The 18318-nt window shown below is 39.8% G+C and overlaps 21 non-coding genes across 21 annotated transcripts; all 21 read left to right on the forward strand.

Annotated features, from left to right (window-relative positions):
* Positions 1–1674: 1674 nt before the first annotated feature.
* On the forward strand, positions 1675–1747 carry TRNAV-UAC (transfer RNA valine (anticodon UAC)). Its single transcript has one exon. It is a non-coding gene; the product is annotated as a tRNA-Val (tRNA).
* Positions 1748–2638: 891 nt separating this feature from the next.
* On the forward strand, positions 2639–2711 carry TRNAI-UAU (transfer RNA isoleucine (anticodon UAU)). Its single transcript has one exon. It is a non-coding gene; the product is annotated as a tRNA-Ile (tRNA).
* Positions 2712–2801: 90 nt separating this feature from the next.
* Positions 2802–2874, forward strand: TRNAV-AAC (transfer RNA valine (anticodon AAC)). The gene has a single exon. It is a non-coding gene; the product is annotated as a tRNA-Val (tRNA).
* Positions 2875–3401: 527 nt separating this feature from the next.
* Positions 3402–3474, forward strand: TRNAV-AAC (transfer RNA valine (anticodon AAC)). Its single transcript has one exon. It is a non-coding gene; the product is annotated as a tRNA-Val (tRNA).
* An 853-nt stretch (positions 3475–4327) lies between these two features.
* On the forward strand, positions 4328–4400 carry TRNAV-AAC (transfer RNA valine (anticodon AAC)). The gene has a single exon. It is a non-coding gene; the product is annotated as a tRNA-Val (tRNA).
* A 201-nt stretch (positions 4401–4601) lies between these two features.
* TRNAV-AAC (transfer RNA valine (anticodon AAC)) lies at positions 4602–4674 on the forward strand. Its single transcript has one exon. It is a non-coding gene; the product is annotated as a tRNA-Val (tRNA).
* A 1021-nt stretch (positions 4675–5695) lies between these two features.
* On the forward strand, positions 5696–5768 carry TRNAV-AAC (transfer RNA valine (anticodon AAC)). Its single transcript has one exon. It is a non-coding gene; the product is annotated as a tRNA-Val (tRNA).
* Positions 5769–6621: 853 nt separating this feature from the next.
* On the forward strand, positions 6622–6694 carry TRNAV-AAC (transfer RNA valine (anticodon AAC)). The gene has a single exon. It is a non-coding gene; the product is annotated as a tRNA-Val (tRNA).
* A 201-nt stretch (positions 6695–6895) lies between these two features.
* TRNAV-AAC (transfer RNA valine (anticodon AAC)) lies at positions 6896–6968 on the forward strand. The gene has a single exon. It is a non-coding gene; the product is annotated as a tRNA-Val (tRNA).
* A 474-nt stretch (positions 6969–7442) lies between these two features.
* TRNAV-AAC (transfer RNA valine (anticodon AAC)) lies at positions 7443–7515 on the forward strand. Its single transcript has one exon. It is a non-coding gene; the product is annotated as a tRNA-Val (tRNA).
* A 474-nt stretch (positions 7516–7989) lies between these two features.
* On the forward strand, positions 7990–8062 carry TRNAV-AAC (transfer RNA valine (anticodon AAC)). The gene has a single exon. It is a non-coding gene; the product is annotated as a tRNA-Val (tRNA).
* A 200-nt stretch (positions 8063–8262) lies between these two features.
* Positions 8263–8335, forward strand: TRNAV-AAC (transfer RNA valine (anticodon AAC)). The gene has a single exon. It is a non-coding gene; the product is annotated as a tRNA-Val (tRNA).
* A 910-nt stretch (positions 8336–9245) lies between these two features.
* TRNAV-AAC (transfer RNA valine (anticodon AAC)) lies at positions 9246–9318 on the forward strand. The gene has a single exon. It is a non-coding gene; the product is annotated as a tRNA-Val (tRNA).
* A 1021-nt stretch (positions 9319–10339) lies between these two features.
* On the forward strand, positions 10340–10412 carry TRNAV-AAC (transfer RNA valine (anticodon AAC)). Its single transcript has one exon. It is a non-coding gene; the product is annotated as a tRNA-Val (tRNA).
* A 2493-nt stretch (positions 10413–12905) lies between these two features.
* On the forward strand, positions 12906–12978 carry TRNAV-CAC (transfer RNA valine (anticodon CAC)). Its single transcript has one exon. It is a non-coding gene; the product is annotated as a tRNA-Val (tRNA).
* A 201-nt stretch (positions 12979–13179) lies between these two features.
* Positions 13180–13252, forward strand: TRNAV-UAC (transfer RNA valine (anticodon UAC)). The gene has a single exon. It is a non-coding gene; the product is annotated as a tRNA-Val (tRNA).
* A 253-nt stretch (positions 13253–13505) lies between these two features.
* On the forward strand, positions 13506–13578 carry TRNAV-AAC (transfer RNA valine (anticodon AAC)). Its single transcript has one exon. It is a non-coding gene; the product is annotated as a tRNA-Val (tRNA).
* Positions 13579–13942: 364 nt separating this feature from the next.
* TRNAV-AAC (transfer RNA valine (anticodon AAC)) lies at positions 13943–14015 on the forward strand. The gene has a single exon. It is a non-coding gene; the product is annotated as a tRNA-Val (tRNA).
* A 90-nt stretch (positions 14016–14105) lies between these two features.
* On the forward strand, positions 14106–14178 carry TRNAV-AAC (transfer RNA valine (anticodon AAC)). The gene has a single exon. It is a non-coding gene; the product is annotated as a tRNA-Val (tRNA).
* Positions 14179–14379: 201 nt separating this feature from the next.
* On the forward strand, positions 14380–14452 carry TRNAV-AAC (transfer RNA valine (anticodon AAC)). Its single transcript has one exon. It is a non-coding gene; the product is annotated as a tRNA-Val (tRNA).
* A 90-nt stretch (positions 14453–14542) lies between these two features.
* On the forward strand, positions 14543–14615 carry TRNAV-UAC (transfer RNA valine (anticodon UAC)). Its single transcript has one exon. It is a non-coding gene; the product is annotated as a tRNA-Val (tRNA).
* The last annotated feature ends 3703 nt before the right edge of the window (positions 14616–18318 follow it).

An 18318-nucleotide genomic window follows, 5' to 3' on the forward strand; every position in this document is an offset into this window, starting at 1 on the left:
GTGTTTTTAACCTAAGCATTTTTCTTCAATGACTCTGTTTTTAGAAAGTGCCTCCTACATTGGTTGGTGTCTGTCACAATTTCTAAGAAGTTTCTGTAGTGTAGTGGTTATCACGTTTGCCTCACACGCTAAAGGCCCCCAATTCGAAACTGGCCAGAAACAAGTGTTTTTAACCTAAGCATTTTTCTTCAATGGCTCTATTTTATGAAAGTGCCTCCTACATTGGTTGGTGTCTGGTACACTTTCTAAGAAGTTTCTGTAGTGTAGTGGTTATCACTTGCGCATAACACGCGAAAGGTCCCTAGTTCGAAGATGGGCAGAAACAATGAATTTTTAGCTAAGCATTTTAATTCAATTGCTTTTTTTTAACAAAAGTGCCTCCTACATTTTTAAAATGTTTCTGTAGTGTAGTGGTTATCACGTTCGCCTCACACGCGAAAAGGTCCCCAGTTCGAAACGGTGCAGAAACAAATGTTTAACCTAAGCATTTTTCTTCAATGGCTCTATTTTATGAAATGCGTCCTACATTGGTTCGTGTCTGGTACAGTTTCTAAGAAGTTTCTGTAGTGTAGTGGTTATCACGTTCGCCTCACACGCGAAAGGTCCCCAATTCGAAACTGGGCAGAAACAATGTATTTTTAGCTAAGCCTTTTCAAGCAATGGCTCTTTTTTTAGAAAGTGCCTCCTACATTGGATGGTGTCTGGCTTAGTTTCTAAGACGTTAGAAACTGGGCAGAAACAAGTGTTTTTAACCTAAGCATTTTTCTTCAATGACTCTGTTTTTAGAAAGTGCCTCCTACATTGGTTGGTGTCTGGTATAGTTTCTGAGAAGTTTCTGTAGTGTAGTGGTTATCACATTCGCCTAACGCGCGAAAAGTCCCCAATTCGAACCTGGGCAGAAACAATGAATTTTTAGCTAAGCATTTTAATTCAATTGCTTTTTTTTTAACAAAAGTGCCTCCTACATTTTTAAAATGTTTCTGTAGTGCAGTGGTTATCACGTTCGCCTCACACGCGAAAGGTCCCCAGTTTGAAACTGGGCAGAAACAATGAATTTTTAGCTAAGCATTTTTCTTCAATGACTCTATTTTATGAAAGTGCCTCCTACATTGGATGGTGTTTGGCTTTGTTTCTAAGACGTTAGAAAATGGGCAGAAACAAGTGTTTTTAACCTAAGCATTTTTCTTCAATGACTCTGTTTTTAGAAAGTGCCTCCTACATTGGTTGGTGTCTGGTATAGTTTCTGAGAAGTTTCTGTAGTGTAGTGGTTATCACGTTCGCCTCACACGCAAAAGATCCCCAGTTCGAAACTGGGCAGAAACAATGTATTTTTAGCTAAGTATTTTCATGCAATGGCTCTTTTTTTAGAAAGTGCCTCCTACATTGGATGGTGTCTGGCTTAGTTTCTAAGATGTTAGAAACTGGGCAGAAACAAGGGTTTTTAACCTAAGCATTTTTCTTCAATGACTTTGTTTTTAGAAAGTGCCTCCTACATTGGTTGGTGTCTGATATAGTTTCTGAGAAGTTTCTGTAGTGTAGTGGTTATCATGTGAAAGGTCCCCAGTTCGAAACTTGGCAGAAACAAGTGTTTTTAACCTAAGCATTTTTCTTCAATGGCTCTTTTTTATGAAAGTGCCTCCTACATTGGTTGGTGTCTGGTACAGTTTCTAAGAAGTTTCTGTAGTGTAGTGGTTATCACGTTCGCCTTACACGCGAAAGGTCCCCAGTTCGAAACTGGGCAGAAACAATGTATCTTTAGCTAAGCATTTTAATGCAATGGCCCTTTTTTTAGAAAGTGCCTCCTACATTGGTTGGTGTCTGTTACAGTTTCTAAGAAGTTTCTGTAGTGTAGTGGTTATCACGTTCGCCTAACACGCGATAGATCCCCAGTTCGAAACTGGGCAGAAACGATGGATTTTTAGCTAAGCATTTTAATTCAATGGATCTTTTTTTAGAAAGTGCCTCCTACATTGGTTGGTGTCTGATTTAGTTTCTGAGAAGTTTCTGTGGTGTAGTGGTTATCACGTTTGCCTTACACGCGAAAGGTCCCCAGTTCGAAAAATTGGGCAGAAACAATGGATTTTTAGCTAAGCATTTTAATGCAATGGCCCTTTTTTTAGATAGTGCCTCCTACATTGGATGGTGTCTGGCTTAGTTTCTAAAGGTGGCCATACACACGCAGATTTATCTTCAGATCTGGCTGGTTGGAACAAAAACATGGATATGGATGAGCGCAAATGACAGTTGACCATTTGCTTGGAAATGCTGGAAAACTGACAAACTGTCACTCATCCATAACCATGTTTTTGTTCCAACCAGCCAGATCTGAAGATAAATCTTACTAGTGTATGGGCACTCTAAGACGGTAGAAACTGGGCAGAAACAAGTGTTTTTAACCTAAGCATTTTTCTTCAATGACTCTGTTTTTAGAAAGTTCCTCCTACTTTGGTTGGTGTCTGGTATAGTTTCCGAGAAGTTTCTGTAGTGTATTGGTTATCACGTTCGCCTAACACGCGAAAGGTCCCCAGTTCGAAACTGGGCAGAAACAATGGATTTTTAGCTAAGCATTTTTATGCAATGGCTCTTTTTTTAGAAAGTGCCTCCTACATTTGATGGTGTCTGGCTTAGTTTCTAAGACGGTTCTGTACTGTAGTGGTTATCACGTTCGCCTTATACGCGAAAGGTCCCCAGTTCGAAACTGGGCAGAAACAAGTGTTTTTAACCTAAGCATTTTTCTTCAATGACTCTGTTTTTAGAAAGTTCCTCCTACATTGGTTGGTGTCTGGTACAGTTTCTAAGAAGTTTCTGTAGTGTAGTGGTTATCACGTTCGCCTAACACGCGAAAGGTCCCCAGTTCGAAACTGGGCAGAAACAATGGATTTTTAGCTAAGCATTTTCATGCAATGGCTCTTTTTTTAGAAAGTGCATCCTACATTAGCTGGTGTCTGGCTTAGTTTGTAAGACGTTTCTGTAGTGTAGTGGTTATCACATTAGCCTTACACGCGAAAGGTCCCCAGTTCCAAACAGGGCAGAAACAAGTGTTTTTAACCTAAGCATTTTTCTTCAATGGCTCTATTTTATGAAAGTGACTCCTACATTGGTTGGTGTCTGGTACAGTTTCAAAGAAGTTTTTGTAGTGTAGTGGTTATTACGTTCGCCTCACACGCGAAAGGTCCCCAGTTTGAAACTGGGCAGAAACAATGGATTTTTAGCTAAGCATTTTCATGCAATGGCTCTTTTTTTAGAAAGTGCCTCCTACATTGGATGGTGTCTGGCTTAGTTTCTAAGATGGTAGAAACTGGGCAGAAACAAGTGTTTTTAACCTAAGCATTTTTCTTCAATGACTCGGTTTTTAGAAAGTGCCTCCTACGTTGGTTGGTGTCTGGTATAGTTTCTGAGAAGTTTCTGTAGTGTAGTGGTTATCACATTCGCCTAACACGCGAAAGGTCCCCAGTTCGAAACTGGGCAGAAACAATGGATTTTTAGCTAAGCATTTTTATGCAATAGCTCTTTTTTTAGAAAGTGCCTCCTACATTTGATGGTGTCTGGCTTAGTTTCTAAGATGGTTCTGTACTGTAGTGGTTATCACGTTCGCCTTACACGCGAAAGGTCCCCAGTTCGAAACTGGGCAGAAACAAGTGTTTTTAACCTAAGCATTTTTCTTCAATGACTCTGTTTTTAGAAAGTTCCTCCTACATTGGTTGGTGTCTGGTACAGTTTCTAAGAAGTTTCTGTAGTGTAGTGGTTATCACGTTTGCCTAACACGCGAAAGGTCCCCAGTTCGAAACTGGGCAGAAACAATGGATTTTTAGCTAAGCATTTTCATGCAATGGCTCTTTTTTTAGAAAGTGCATCCTACATTAGCTGGTGTCTGGCTTAGTTTGTAAGAAGTTTCTGTAGTGTAGTGGTTATCACATTAGCCTTACACGCGAAAGGTCCCCAGTTCGAAACAGGGCAGAAACAAGTGTTTTTAACCTAAGCATTTTTCTTCAATGGCTCTATTTTATGAAAGTGACTCCTACATTGGTTGGTGTCTGGTACAGTTTCAAAGAAGTTTTTGTAGTGTAGTGGTTATTACGTTCGCCTCACACGCGAAAGGTCCCCAGTTTGAAACTGGGCAGAAACAATGGATTTTTAGCTAAGCATTTTCATGCAATGGCTCTTTTTTTAGAAAGTGCCTCCTACATTGGATGGTGTCTGGCTTAGTTTCTAAGATGGTAGAAACTGGGCAGAAACAAGTGTTTTTAACCTAAGCATTTTTCTTCAATGACTCAGTTTTTAGAAAGTGCCTCCTACGTTGGTTGGTGTCTGGTATAGTTTCTGAGAAGTTTCTGTAGTGTAGTGGTTATCACATTCGCCTAACACGCGAAAGGTCCCCAGTTCGAAACTGGGCAGAAACAATGGATTTTTAGCTAAGCATTTTAATTCAATGGCTCTTTTTTTAGAAAGTGCCTCCTACACTGGTTGGTATCTGGTTTAGTTTCTAAGACGTTAGAAACTGGGCAGAAACAAGTGTTTTTAACCTAAGCATTTTTCTTCAATGACACTTTTTTTAGAAAGTGCCTCCTACATTGGTTGGTGTCTAGTATAGTTTCTGAGAAGTTTCTGTAGTGTAGTGGTTATCACGTTCGCCTAACATGCGAAAGGTCCCCAGTTCGATACTGGGCAGAAACAATGGATTTTAAGCTAAGCATTTTAATGTAATGGCCCTTTTTTAGACAGTGCCTCCTACATTGGATGGTGTCTGGCTTAGTTTCTAAGATGGTAGAAACTTGGTAGAAACAAGAGTTTTTAACCTAAGCATTTTTCTTCAAGGACTCTGTTTTTTGAAAGTGCCTCCTACATTGGATGGTGTCTGGTACAGTTTCTAAGAAGTTTCTGTAGTGTATTGGTTATCACGTTCGCCTAACACTCGAAAGGTCCCCAGTTCGAAACTGGGCAGAAACAATGGATTTTTAGCTAAGCATTTTAATTCAATGGATCTTTTTTTAGAAAGTGCCTCCTACATTGGTTGGTGTCTGGTTTAGTTTCTAAGACGTTAGAAACTGGGCAGAAACAAGTGTTTTTAAACTAAGCATTTTTCTTCAATGACACTTTTTTTAGAAAGTGCCTCCTACATTGGTTGGTGTCTAGTATAGTTTCTGAGAAGTTTCTGTAGTGTAGTGGTTATCACGTTTGCCTAACACGCGAAAGGTCCCCAGTTCGATACTGGGCAGAAACAATGGATTTTAAGCTAAGCATTTTAATGCAATGGCCCTTTTTTAGACAGTGCCTCCTACATTTGATGGTGTCTGGCTTAGTTTCTAAGATGGTAGAAACTTGGTAGAAACAAGTGTTTTTAACCTAAGCATTTTTCTTCAATGGCTCTATTTTATGAAAGTGACTCCTACATTGGTTGGTGTCTGGTACAGTTTCAAAGAAGTTTTTGTAGTGTAGTGGTTATTACGTTCGCCTCACACGCGAAAGGTCCCCAGTTTGAAACTGGGCAGAAACAATGGATTTTTAGCTAAGCATTTTCATGCAATGGCTCTTTTTTTAGAAAGTGCCTCCTACATTGGATGGTGTCTGGCTTAGTTTCTAAGATGGTAGAAACTGGGCAGAAACAAGTGTTTTTAACCTAAGCATTTTTCTTCAATGACTCGGTTTTTAGAAAGTGCCTCCTACGTTGGTTGGTGTCTGGTATAGTTTCTGAGAAGTTTCTGTAGTGTAGTGGTTATCACATTCGCCTAACACGCGAAAGGTCCCCAGTTCGAAACTGGGCAGAAACAATGGATTTTTAGCTAAGCATTTTTATGCAATAGCTCTTTTTTTAGAAAGTGCCTCCTACATTTGATGGTGTCTGGCTTAGTTTCTAAGATGGTTCTGTACTGTAGTGGTTATCACGTTCGCCTTACACGCGAAAGGTCCCCAGTTCGAAACTGGGCAGAAACAAGTGTTTTTAACCTAAGCATTTTTCTTCAATGACTCTGTTTTTAGAAAGTTCCTCCTACATTGGTTGGTGTCTGGTACAGTTTCTAAGAAGTTTCTGTAGTGTAGTGGTTATCACGTTTGCCTAACACGCGAAAGGTCCCCAGTTCGAAACTGGGCAGAAACAATGGATTTTTAGCTAAGCATTTTCATGCAATGGCTCTTTTTTTAGAAAGTGCATCCTACATTAGCTGGTGTCTGGCTTAGTTTGTAAGAAGTTTCTGTAGTGTAGTGGTTATCACATTAGCCTTACACGCGAAAGGTCCCCAGTTCGAAACAGGGCAGAAACAAGTGTTTTTAACCTAAGCATTTTTCTTCAATGGCTCTATTTTATGAAAGTGACTCCTACATTGGTTGGTGTCTGGTACAGTTTCAAAGAAGTTTTTGTAGTGTAGTGGTTATTACGTTCGCCTCACACGCGAAAGGTCCCCAGTTTGAAACTGGGCAGAAACAATGGATTTTTAGCTAAGCATTTTCATGCAATGGCTCTTTTTTTAGAAAGTGCCTCCTACATTGGATGGTGTCTGGCTTAGTTTCTAAGATGGTAGAAACTGGGCAGAAACAAGTGTTTTTAACCTAAGCATTTTTCTTCAATGACTCAGTTTTTAGAAAGTGCCTCCTACGTTGGTTGGTGTCTGGTATAGTTTCTGAGAAGTTTCTGTAGTGTAGTGGTTATCACATTCGCCTAACACGCGAACGGTCCCCAGTTCGAAACTGGGCAGAAACAATGGATTTTTAGCTAAGCATTTTAATTCAATGGCTCTTTTTTTAGAAAGTGCCTCCTACACTGGTTGGTATCTGGTTTAGTTTCTAAGACGTTAGAAACTGGGCAGAAACAAGTGTTTTTAACCTAAGCATTTTTCTTCAATGACACTTTTTTTAGAAAGTGCCTCCTACATTGGTTGGTGTCTAGTATAGTTTCTGAGAAGTTTCTGTAGTGTAGTGGTTATCACGTTCGCCTAACATGCGAAAGGTCCCCAGTTCGATACTGGGCAGAAACAATGGATTTTAAGCTAAGCATTTTAATGTAATGGCCCTTTTTTAGACAGTGCCTCCTACATTGGATGGTGTCTGGCTTAGTTTCTAATATGGTAGAAACTTGGTAGAAACAAGAGTTTTTAACCTAAGCATTTTTCTTCAAGGACTCTGTTTTTTGAAAGTGCCTCCTACATTGGATGGTGTCTGGTACAGTTTCTAAGAAGTTTCTGTAGTGTATTGGTTATCACATTCGCCTAACACTCGAAAGGTCCCCAGTTCGAAACTGGGCAGAAACAATGGATTTTTAGCTAAGCATTTTAATTCAATGGATCTTTTTTTAGAAAGTGCCTCCTACATTGGTTGGTGTCTGGTTTAGTTTCTAAGACGTTAGAAACTGGGCAGAAACAAGTGTTTTTAAACTAAGCATTTTTCTTCAATGACACTTTTTTTAGAAAGTGCCTCCTACATTGGTTGGTGTCTAGTATAGTTTCTGAGAAGTTTCTGTAGTGTAGTGGTTATCACGTTCGCCTAACACGCGAAAGGTCCCCAGTTCGATACTGGGCAGAAACAATGGATTTTAAGCTAAGCATTTTAATGCAATGGCCCTTTTTTAGACAGTGCCTCCTACATTTGATGGTGTCTGGCTTAGTTTCTAAGATGGTAGAAACTTGGTAGAAACAAGTGTTTTTAACCTAAGCATTTTTCTTCAATGGCTCTATTTTATGAAAGTGACTCCTACATTGGTTGGTGTCTGGTACAGTTTCAAAGAAGTTTTTGTAGTGTAGTGGTTATTACGTTCGCCTCACACGCGAAAGGTCCCCAGTTTGAAACTGGGCAGAAACAATGGATTTTTAGCTAAGCATTTTCATGCAATGGCTCTTTTTTTAGAAAGTGCCTCCTACATTGGATGGTGTCTGGCTTAGTTTCTAAGATGGTAGAAACTGGGCAGAAACAAGTGTTTTTAACCTAAGCATTTTTCTTCAATGACTCGGTTTTTAGAAAGTGCCTCCTACGTTGGTTGGTGTCTGGTATAGTTTCTGAGAAGTTTCTGTAGTGTAGTGGTTATCACATTCGCCTAACACGCGAAAGGTCCCCAGTTCGAAACTGGGCAGAAACAATGGATTTTTAGCTAAGCATTTTAATTCAATGGCTCTTTTTTTAGAAAGTGCCTCCTACACTGGTTGGTGTCTGGTTTAGTTTCTAAGACGTTAGAAACTGGGCAGAAACAAGTGTTTTTAACCTAAGCATTTTTCTTCAATGACACTTTTTTAGAAAGTGCCTCCTACATTGGTTGGTGTCTAGTATAGTTTCTGAGAAGTTTCTGTAGTGTAGTGGTTATCACGTTCGCCTAACACGCGAAAGGTCCCCAGTTCGATACTGGGCAGAAACAATGGATTTTAAGCTAAGCATTTTAATGCAATGGCCCTTTTTTAGACAGTGCCTCCTACATTGGATGGTGTCTGGCTTAGTTTCTAAGATGGTAGAAACTTGGTAGAAACAAGAGTTTTTAACCTAAGCATTTTTCTTCAAGGACTCTGTTTTTTGAAAGTGCCTCCTACATTGGATGGTGTCTGGTACAGTTTCTAAGAAGTTTCTGTAGTGTATTGGTTATCACATTCGCCTAACACTCGAAAGGTCCCCAATTCGAAACTGGGCAGAAACAATGGATTTTTAGCTAAGCATTTTAATTCAATGGATCTTTTTTTAGAAAGTGCCTCCTACATTGGTTGGTGTCTGGTTTAGTTTCTAAGACGTTAGAAACTGGGCAGAAACAAGTGTTTTTAACCTAAGCATTTTTCTTCAATGACACTTTTTTTAGAAAGTGCCTCCTACATTGGTTGGTGTCTGGTATAGTTTCCGAGAAGTTTCTGTAGTGTAGTGGTTATCACGTCCGCCTAACACACGAAAGGTCCCCAGTTCGAAACTGGGCAGAAACAATGGATTTTTAGCTAAGCATTTAATGCAATGGCCCTTTTTTTAGACAGTGCCTCCTACATTGGATGGTGTCTGGCTTAGTTTCTAAGACGTTTCTGTAGTGTAGTGGTTATCACATTCGCCTTACACGCGAAAGGTCCCCAGTTCGAAACTGGGCAGAAAAAATGGGATTATAGCTAAGCATTTTAATGCAATGGTCCATTTTTTAGACAGTGCCTCCTACATTGGATGGTGTCTGGCTTAGTTTCTAAGACGGTAGAAACTTGGCAGAAACAAGTGTTTTTAACCTAAGCATTTTTCTTCAATGACTCTGTTTTTTGAAAGTGCCTCCTACATTGGATGGTGTCTGGCTTAGTTTCTAAGAAGTTTCTGTAGTGTAGTGGTAATCACATTCGCCTAACACGCGAAAGGTCCCCAGTTCGAAACTGGGCAGAAACAATGGATTTTTAGCTAAGCATTTTCATGCAATGGCTCTTTTTTTAGAAAGTGCCTCCTACATTGGATGGTGTCTGGCTTAGTTTCTAAGACGTTTCTGTAGTGTAGTGTTTATCACGTTCGCCTCACACGCAAAAGGTCCCCAGTTCGAAACTGGGCAGAAACAATGGCTTTTTAGCTAAGCATTTTCATGCAATGGCTCTTTTTTTAGAAAGTGCCTCCTATATTGGATGGTGTCTGGCTTAGTTTCTAAGACGTTAGAAACTGGGCAGAAACAAGTGTTTTTAACCTAAGCATTTTTCTTCAATGACTCTGTTTTTAGAAAGTGCCTCCTACATTGGTTGGTGTCTGGTTTAGTTTCTAAGACGTTAGAAACTGGGCAGAAACAAGTGTTTTTAACATAAGCATTTTTCTTCAATGACTCTGTTTTTAGAAAGTGCCTCCTACATTGGTTGGTGTCTGGTATAGTTTCTGAGAAGTTTCTGTAGTTTAGTGGTTATCACGTCGCCTAACACGCAAAAGGTCCCCAGTTCGAAACTGGGCAGAAACAATGGATTTTTAGCTAAGCATTTTCATGCAATAGCTCTTTTTTTAGAAAGTGCCTCCTACATTGGATGGTGTCTGGCTTAGTTTCTAAGATGGTAGAAACTGGACAGAAACAATTGTTTTTAACCTAAGCATTTTTCTTCAATGACTCTGTTTTTAGAAAGTGCCTCCTACATTGGTTGGTGTCTGGTATAGTTTCTGAGAAGTTTCTTTAGTGTAGTGGTTATCACGTCGCCTAACACGCGAAAGGTCCCCAGTTCGAAACTGGGCAGAAAAAATGGGATTATAGCTAAGCATTTTAATGCAATGGTCCATTTTTTAGACAGTGCCTCCTACATTGGATGGTGTCTGGCTTAGTTTCTAAGACGGTAGAAACTTGGCAGAAACAAGTGTTTATAACCTAAGCATTTTTCTTCAATGACTCTGTTTTTTGAAAGTGCCTCCTACATTGGATGGTGTCTGGCTTAGTTTCTAAGAAGTTTCTGTAGTGTAGTGGTTATCACATTCGCCTAACACGCGAAAGGTCCCCAGTTCGAAACTGGGCAGAAACAATGGATTTTTAGCTAAGCATTTTCATGCAATGGCTCTTTTTTTAGAAAGTGCCTTCTACATTGGATGGTGTCTGGCTTAGTTTCTAAGACGTTTCTGTAGTGTAGTGTTTATCACGTTCGCCTCACACGCAAAAGGTCCCCAGTTCGAAACTGGGCAGAAACAATGGCTTTTTAGCTAAGCATTTTCATGCAATGGCTCTTTTTTTAGAAAGTGCCTCCTATATTGGATGGTGTCTGGCTTAGTTTCTAAGACGTTAGAAACTGGGCAGAAACAAGTGTTTTTAACCTAAGCATTTTTCTTCAATGACTCTGTTTTTAGAAAGTGCCTCCTACATTGGTTGGTGTCTGGTTTAGTTTCTAAGATGGTAGAAACTGGACAGAAACAAGTGTTTTTAACCTAAGCATTTTTCTTCAATGGCTCTATTTTATGAAAGTGACTCCTACATTGGTTGGTGTCTGGTATAGTTTCTAAGAAGTTTCTGTAGTGTAGTGGTTAACACGTTCGCCTCACACGCAAATGGTCCCCAGTTCGAAACTGGGCAGAAAAAATGGATTTTTAGCTAAGCATTTTCATGCAATGGCTCTTTTTTTAGAAAGTGCCTCCTATATTGGATGGTGTCTGGCTTAGTTTCTAAGATGGTAGAAACTGGGCAGAAACAAGTGTTTTTAACTTAAGCATTTTTCTTCAATGACTGTTTTTATAAAGTGCCTCCTTCATTGGTTGGTGTCTGGTACAGATTCTAAGACGTTAGAAACTGGGCAGAAACAAGTGTTTTTAACCTAAGCATTTTTCTTCAATGACTCTGTTTTTAGAAAGTGCCTCCTACATTGGTTGGTGTCTGGTGCAGTTTCTAAGAAGTTTCTGTAGTGTAGTGGTTATCACGTTCGCCTCACACGCAAATGGTCCCCAGTTCGAAACTGGGCAGAAACAATTGATTTTAACCTAAGCATTTTTCTTCAAAGGCTCTATTTTATGAAAGTGCCTCCTACATTGGTTGGTGTCTGATACAGTTTCTAAGAAGTTTCTGTAGTGTAGTAGTTATCACGTTCGCCTCACACGCGAAAGGTCCCTAGTTTGAAACTGGGCCGAAACAATGTATTTTTAGCTAAGCATTTTCATGCAATGGCTCTTTTTTTAGAAAGTGCCTTCTACATTGGATGGTGTTTGGCTTAGTTTCTAAGATGGTAGAAACTGGACAGAAACAAGTGTTTTTAACCTAAGCATTTTTCTTCAATGGCTCTATTTTATGAAAGTGACTCCTACATTGGTTGGTGTCTGGTATAGTTTCTAAGAAGTTTCTGTAGTGTAGTGGTTAACACGTTCGCCTCACACGCAAATGGTCCCCAGTTCGAAACTGGGCAGAAACAATGGATTTTTAGCTAAGCATTTTCATGCAATGGCTCTTATTTAGAAAGTGCCTCCTATATTGGATGGTGTCTGGCTTAGTTTCTAAGATGGTAGAAACTGGGCAGAAACAAGTGTTTTTAACTTAAGCATTTTTCTTCAATGACTCTGTTTTTAGAAAGTGCCTCCTACATTGGTTGGTGTCTGTCATAGTTTCTGAGAAGTTTCTGTAGTGTAGTGGTTATCACGTCGCCTAACACGCAAAAGGTCCCCAGTTCAAAACTGGGCAGAAAAAATGGGATTATAGCTAAGCATTTTAATGCAATGGTCCATTTTTTAGACAGTGCCTCCTACATTGGATGGTGTCTGGCTTAGTTTCTAAAACGGTAGAAACTGGGCAGAAACAAGTGTTTTTAACCTAAGCATTTATCTTCAATGACTCTGTTTTTAGAAAGTGCCTCCTACATTGGTTGGTGTCTGGTATAGTTTCCGAGAAGTTTCTGTAGTGTAGTGGTTATCACGTTCGCCTAACACGCAAAAGGTCCCCAGTTCGAAACTGGGCAGAAATAATGGATTTTTAGCTAAGCATTTTCATGCAATGGCCCTTTTTTTAGACAGTGCCTCCTACATTGGTTGGTGTCTAGTATAATTTCTGAGAAGTTTCTGTAGTGTAGTGCTTATCACGTTCGCCTCACACGCGAAAGGTCCCCAGTTTGAAACTGGGCAGAAACAAGTGTTTTTAACCTAAGCATTTATCTTCAATGACTCTGTTTTTAGAAAGTGCCTCCTACATTGGTTGGTGTCTGGTATAGTTTCCGAGAAGTTTCTGTAGTGTAGTGGTTATCACGTTCGCCTAACACGCAAAAGGTCCCCAGTTCGAAACTGGGCAGAAATAATGGATTTTTAGCTAAGCATTTTCATGCAATGGCCCTTTTTTTAGACAGTGCCTCCTACATTGGTTGGTGTCTAGTATAATTTCTGAGAAGTTTCTGTAGTGTAGTGCTTATCACGTTCGCCTCACACGCGAAAGGTCCCCAGTTTGAAACTGGGCAGAAACAAGTGTTTTTAACCTAAGCATTTTTCTTCAATGGCTCTATTTTATGAAAGTGACTCCTACATTGGTTGGTGTCTAGTATAGTTTCTGGGAAGTTTCTGTAGTGTAGTGGTCATCACATTCGCCTCACGCGCGAAAGGTCCCCAGTTCGAAACTGGGCAGAAACAATGGATTTTTAGCTAAGCATTTTAATGCAATGGCCCTTTTTTTAGACAGTGCCTCCTACATTGGATGGTGTCTGGCTTAGTTTCTAAGATGGTAGAAACTGGGCAGAAACAAGTGTTTTTAACCTAAGCATTTTTCTTCAATGACTCTGTTTTTAGAAAGTGCCTCCTACATTGGTTGGTGTCTGGTATAGTTTCTAAGACGTTTCTGTAGTGTAGTGGTTATCACGTTCGCCTTACACGCGAAAGGTCCCCAGTTTGAAACTGGGCAGAAACAAGTGTTTTTAACCTAAGCATTTTTCTTCAATGACTCTGTTTTTAGAAAGCGCCTCCTACATTGGTTGGTATCTGGTATAGTTTCCGAGAAGTTTCTGTAGTGTAGTGGTTATCACATTCGCCTAACACGTGAAAGGTCCCCAGTTCGAAACTGGGCAGAAACAATGGATTTTTAGCTAAGCATTTTCATGCAATGGCTCTTTTTTTAGAAAGTGCCTCCTACATTGTATGGTATCTGGTATAGTTTCCGAGAAGTTTCTGTAGTGTAGTGGTTATCACGTTCGCCTAACACGCGAAAGGTCCCTAGTTCGAAACTGGGCAGAAACAATGGATTTTTAGCTAAGCATTTTAATGCAATGGCCCTTTTTTTAGACAGTGCCTCCTACATTGGATGGTGTCTGGCTTTGTTTCTAAGATGGTAGAAACTGGGCAGAAACAAGTGTTTTTAACCTAAGCATTTTTCTTCAATGACTCTGTTTTTAGAAAGTGCCTCCTACATTGGTTGGTGTCTGGTATAGTTTCTAAGACGTTTCTGTAGTGTAGTGGTTATCATGTTCGCCTTACACGCGAAAGGTCCCCAGTTTGAAACTGGGCAGAAACAAGTGTTTTTAACCTAAGCATTTTTCTTCAATGACTCTGTTTTTAGAAAGTGCCTCCTACATTGGTTGGTATCTGGTATAGTTTCCGAGAAGTTTCTGTAGTGTAGTGGTTATCACGTTCGCCTAACACGCGAAAGGTCCCCAGTTCGAAACTGGGCAGAAACAATGGATTTTTAGCTAAGCATTTTCATGCAATGGCTCTTTTTTTAGAAAGTGCCTCCTACATTGGTTGGTATCTGGTATAGTTTCCGAGAAGTTTCTGTAGTGTAGTGGTTATCACGTTCGCCTAACACGCGAAAGGTCCCCAGTTCGAAACTGGGCAGAAACAATGGATTTTTAGCTAAGCATTTTAATGCAATGGCCCTTTTTTTAGACAGTGCCTCCTACATTGGATGGTGTCTGGCTTTGTTTCTAAGATGGTAGAAACTGGGCAGAAACAAGTGTTTTTAACCTAAGCATTTTTCTTCAATGACTCTGTTTTTAGAAAGTGCCTCCTACATTGGTTGGTGTCTGGTATAGTTTCGGAGAAGTTTCTGTAGTGTAGTGGTTATCACGTTCGCCTAACACGTGAAAGGTCCCCAGTTCGAAACTGGGCAGAAACAATGGATTTTTAGCTAAGCATTTTCATGCAATGGCTCTTTTTTTAGAAAGTGCCTCCTACATTGGATGGTGTCTGGCGTAGTTTCTAAGACGTTTCTGTAGTGTAGTGGTTATCACGTTCGCCTTACACGCGAAAGGTCCCCAGTTCGAAACTGGGCAGAAACAAGTGTTTTTAACCTAAGCATTTTTCTTCAATGGCTCTATTTTTTTTTTATAAATCTGTTTATTAGTTTTCGACATTATAACAAAATGACACACACATACAAATACACGTATACATATATATATATATATATATATATATATATATATATATATATATATATATGGACCTTAAAGGGCCGATCTTTCAACAGATTATAAATGCAATAAAAGTGACCATTTGCCATGTACATAGTGTTATACAATCTGTTGCCTTATAGTATATAAACTTCTGTTGGTCTATAGCTATAATATCTCTTCTCTTCCAGCTAATTATAAACCATGTGATATTTAATCTCTACAGCCCATACAATTCCAAGCTATGATAGAGAACGAATAACATACATCCACAGAAAGGGGTCTGCCACACGCCTCTCCTTGGATAGAAAATGGAGGAATATGGAGGGAGGGAAAAGGGTTCTATTGGGAGAGCAACAGACAAATATCCAAGCTCCTCTCTCTATTTTTCTTAGTCCTTCCTTTTTCCCCTATTATCCCATTCCATTTTCCCTGCCTGTTATTCGGTCCCTTTATTATTAACCAATCTTCCTGGGTGTTTTCACTTTTCCCCTCCCAGCATCCATTAAGACCCGGTCAAAAATACAAACACAGATTAGACATTAACATAACACTACAATACAATGATTGGGGAAGGGGGGTGGGGGAGGGAGGGCAGGGATGGGGGGGGGGTAGGTGTCTCTTTGGTCCAGACTATTCTTCTCACATAGGTTCCGCTGTTTCCAATTAGGATCTCCCTATACTTATGGTCGCATCAAATTATAGTGTTATGGAATTCTGCCCACGGCGTCCATATTTCCCTAAACAAGTCTAAATTCTCCTCTACTAGTCCTGCTGAGTATTCCATTTGATATAGGTGCCACACCGTCTCTTTAATTATTGCCATGGATGGGACCCTGTTTGATTTCCAATAAGAGGCTATTTTTATTTTTGCGGCACTCAATATAAACCATATAAGTTTTTGGGATGATGTTTTGATCCCCGGAATTTTAAGAGGGAGCAAGACATATTCGGGGGACTTAGGAGTCTCTATATTTGTAATTTGTTTGATTAAGTCAAAAACTAGTGTCCAAGTTTGTTGGATTTGTGGGCATGTCCCAAAGATATGTAATAAATCGCCTTTATGCCCACATCCACGCCAACAAAGGTCGTTAGTCCCGCTATATATGCGACTTAGTCTACTTGGAGTCAGGTACCACCGGGAATATATCTTAAAAGAGTTTTCTCTATAGCGGATTGACTGGGATACTGATATCAAATTTTTTCTAATCCTCACCCAATCTTCCAGGGCTAGTTGTTTACCAAGCTCCAACTCCCATGCCAGTTCCTGTGGAAGGCGCTCCTGTTTACTATAATTTAGTAATATTTGGTACACAGATGAAATAATACCCTTAAATGATGACCTTTTCAAACACAGTGTTTCCACTATCGTGTTGACTTGGTTCTTTCTCGCCTGTTGTGAGTGGGATAGGAAACTATTTATCTGGCAGTATTGGTAGATACTTCTAGGTGAAATATCAAATTTTAGTAATATTTCTGCAAACGGCAGAAGTCTACCTGACATTTCTAATTCGTTTAGGAATAATATATTAGTTTTTGACCAATTTTTCTTAAAGGATAATTCCCTACTTACTGGAAATTGGGGGTTATCCCACATTGGTAAAAGAGCATTGGGTGTATTTATAATCTTATATTCTTTAGTTATTTTATCCCACATGGACAGGGAGAATTCAATTACCGGATGGACTTTTTCCCTAATAGGTCTGCTTTTTTTGGAATCCAGAGCAGTGTGGATATAGTTGACATGTTCGCTAATTGTGCCTCTAGTTTGACCCATCTATGTGTTTCTTTGTTTGAATGCCACATCACCAATTGTGAAATTTGAGCTGCATAGAAATAAAGTTTAAAATTAGGGACTCCTAGCCCACCTTCCCTAGTGCCATTCTGCAAAGTCTTAAACCGCACCCGTGGTCTTTTCCCAGACCATAAGAAGTGGGATGAAAGACTCTGCAGGTTTTTAAAGGTCATGGGGGGGATTCTGACAGGGAGGGCTTGGAATACGTATAATAAGCGTGGAAGGACGTTCATCTTCAAGACGTTAGCTCTTCCTGTCCACGAGATATGGATTCTGGTCCAGCTCTTCATGTCATTTGCGATCTCATTCAGTAATCTAGGATAGTTGGCATCATATAATTTATGATAATTTTTTGTAATATTAATGCCCAAATATCTTAGATAACCGCTTCTCCACTTACATGAGAAGGCGGAGGCCAGGTTTTCCCTTAAACTAGGAGGAAGGTGGATGTCCAGGATTTCGGTTTTTGCTGAATTTATCTTAAAGTTCGAGATTTCCCCAAATTCTAAGGACGTCTCGAACACTTTATTCGCTGACTTCAGTGGGTCCGATAGCGTCAACAAGATATCATCCGCGTATAACGCGATCTTGTATTCTTCTGAACCAATCCTGATACCTCCAATTTCCTTTTCGTTTCTAATTTTGGCCGCCAGCGGTTCAATCATGAGTGCGAAGATCATAGGCGACAGTGGACACCCTTGTCTAGTACCGTTATTAATTCTAAAGGGAGATGATCTATTGCCGTTTATCGACACCGCCGCCATAGGATTTTTATATAATGCTTGTATACCCTGTAAAAAACGCCCACGAATTCCAAATCTAGGGAGCAGCAGGTCCATATACCTCCATGAGACCCTATCAAAGGCCTTCTCGGCGTCTAGGCCCATGACAAGGGCTGGTGTTTGTGTTGTATTAATAACTGAAATAGTATCCACTACTCGTCTAATATTTTCAAAGGCTTGTCTGTTAGGGATAAACCCCACCTGATCTGGGTGCACTAGTGAGTCTATGACTTTAGCCAACCGATTTGCCATAACTTTGGCAAAAAGTTTAAGGTCAGTATTAAGCAAAGAGATAGGACGGTAGTTGCTACATAGTGTGGGGTCCCGGTCTGGCTTAGGGATCACTATTATTTCGGCGAGTGTTGTCGCCTGATCCAAGGGATGTCCCTCTAATATCGAATCAAAGAACATTTTAATCTGTGGGGCCAAAATTTTACAGAATTTTTTATAATATATGGCTGAAAATCCATCGGGGCCCGGGGCCGAAGCATTTTTTAGTGTTTTAATGGTGGCTTCAATTTCCATTAGTGAAATTGGAGCCTCTAAAATTTCAATTTGGGACTCCGTTAAGGACGGTAAATTGCAAGACTCCATAAACTCCTTAAATCTCTCTTCTGTTTCTGCTTTACTAAGTACATTGGGGATATTATATAAATTATAATAATAATCTCTAAATATCTGCGATATTCCCCGAGGGTCATAAATGGGGTTATTTTTAGTGTCTTTTATGGAGTATATGCGGTCTCTTTGTCTGCGCTTTCAAATCCGATAAGCTAACAGCGCATCCGCTTTATCTCCTTTTGAGTAATACTTATACTGCAGCCACTTCATTGTTTTGGCTGTTTTTTCTGAATAAAGCAGAAACAGTTGATTTTTCAGAGCCAATAATTTACTTAGTAGTCTATGATTGGGATTTTGCTGATGTCTAGCAGTTAGAGTGAAATTTGTTGTTCAAGTTCTTTTATTAGTTTCTCGTCTTTTACTTTTTGCGCTTTAGTTAATTTAATTAGAT

The sequence above is a fragment of the Crinia signifera genome, chromosome 3, assembly GCF_055691185.1.
Source record: "Crinia signifera chromosome 3, ASM5569118v1, whole genome shotgun sequence".
NCBI lineage: Eukaryota > Metazoa > Chordata > Amphibia > Anura > Myobatrachidae > Crinia > Crinia signifera.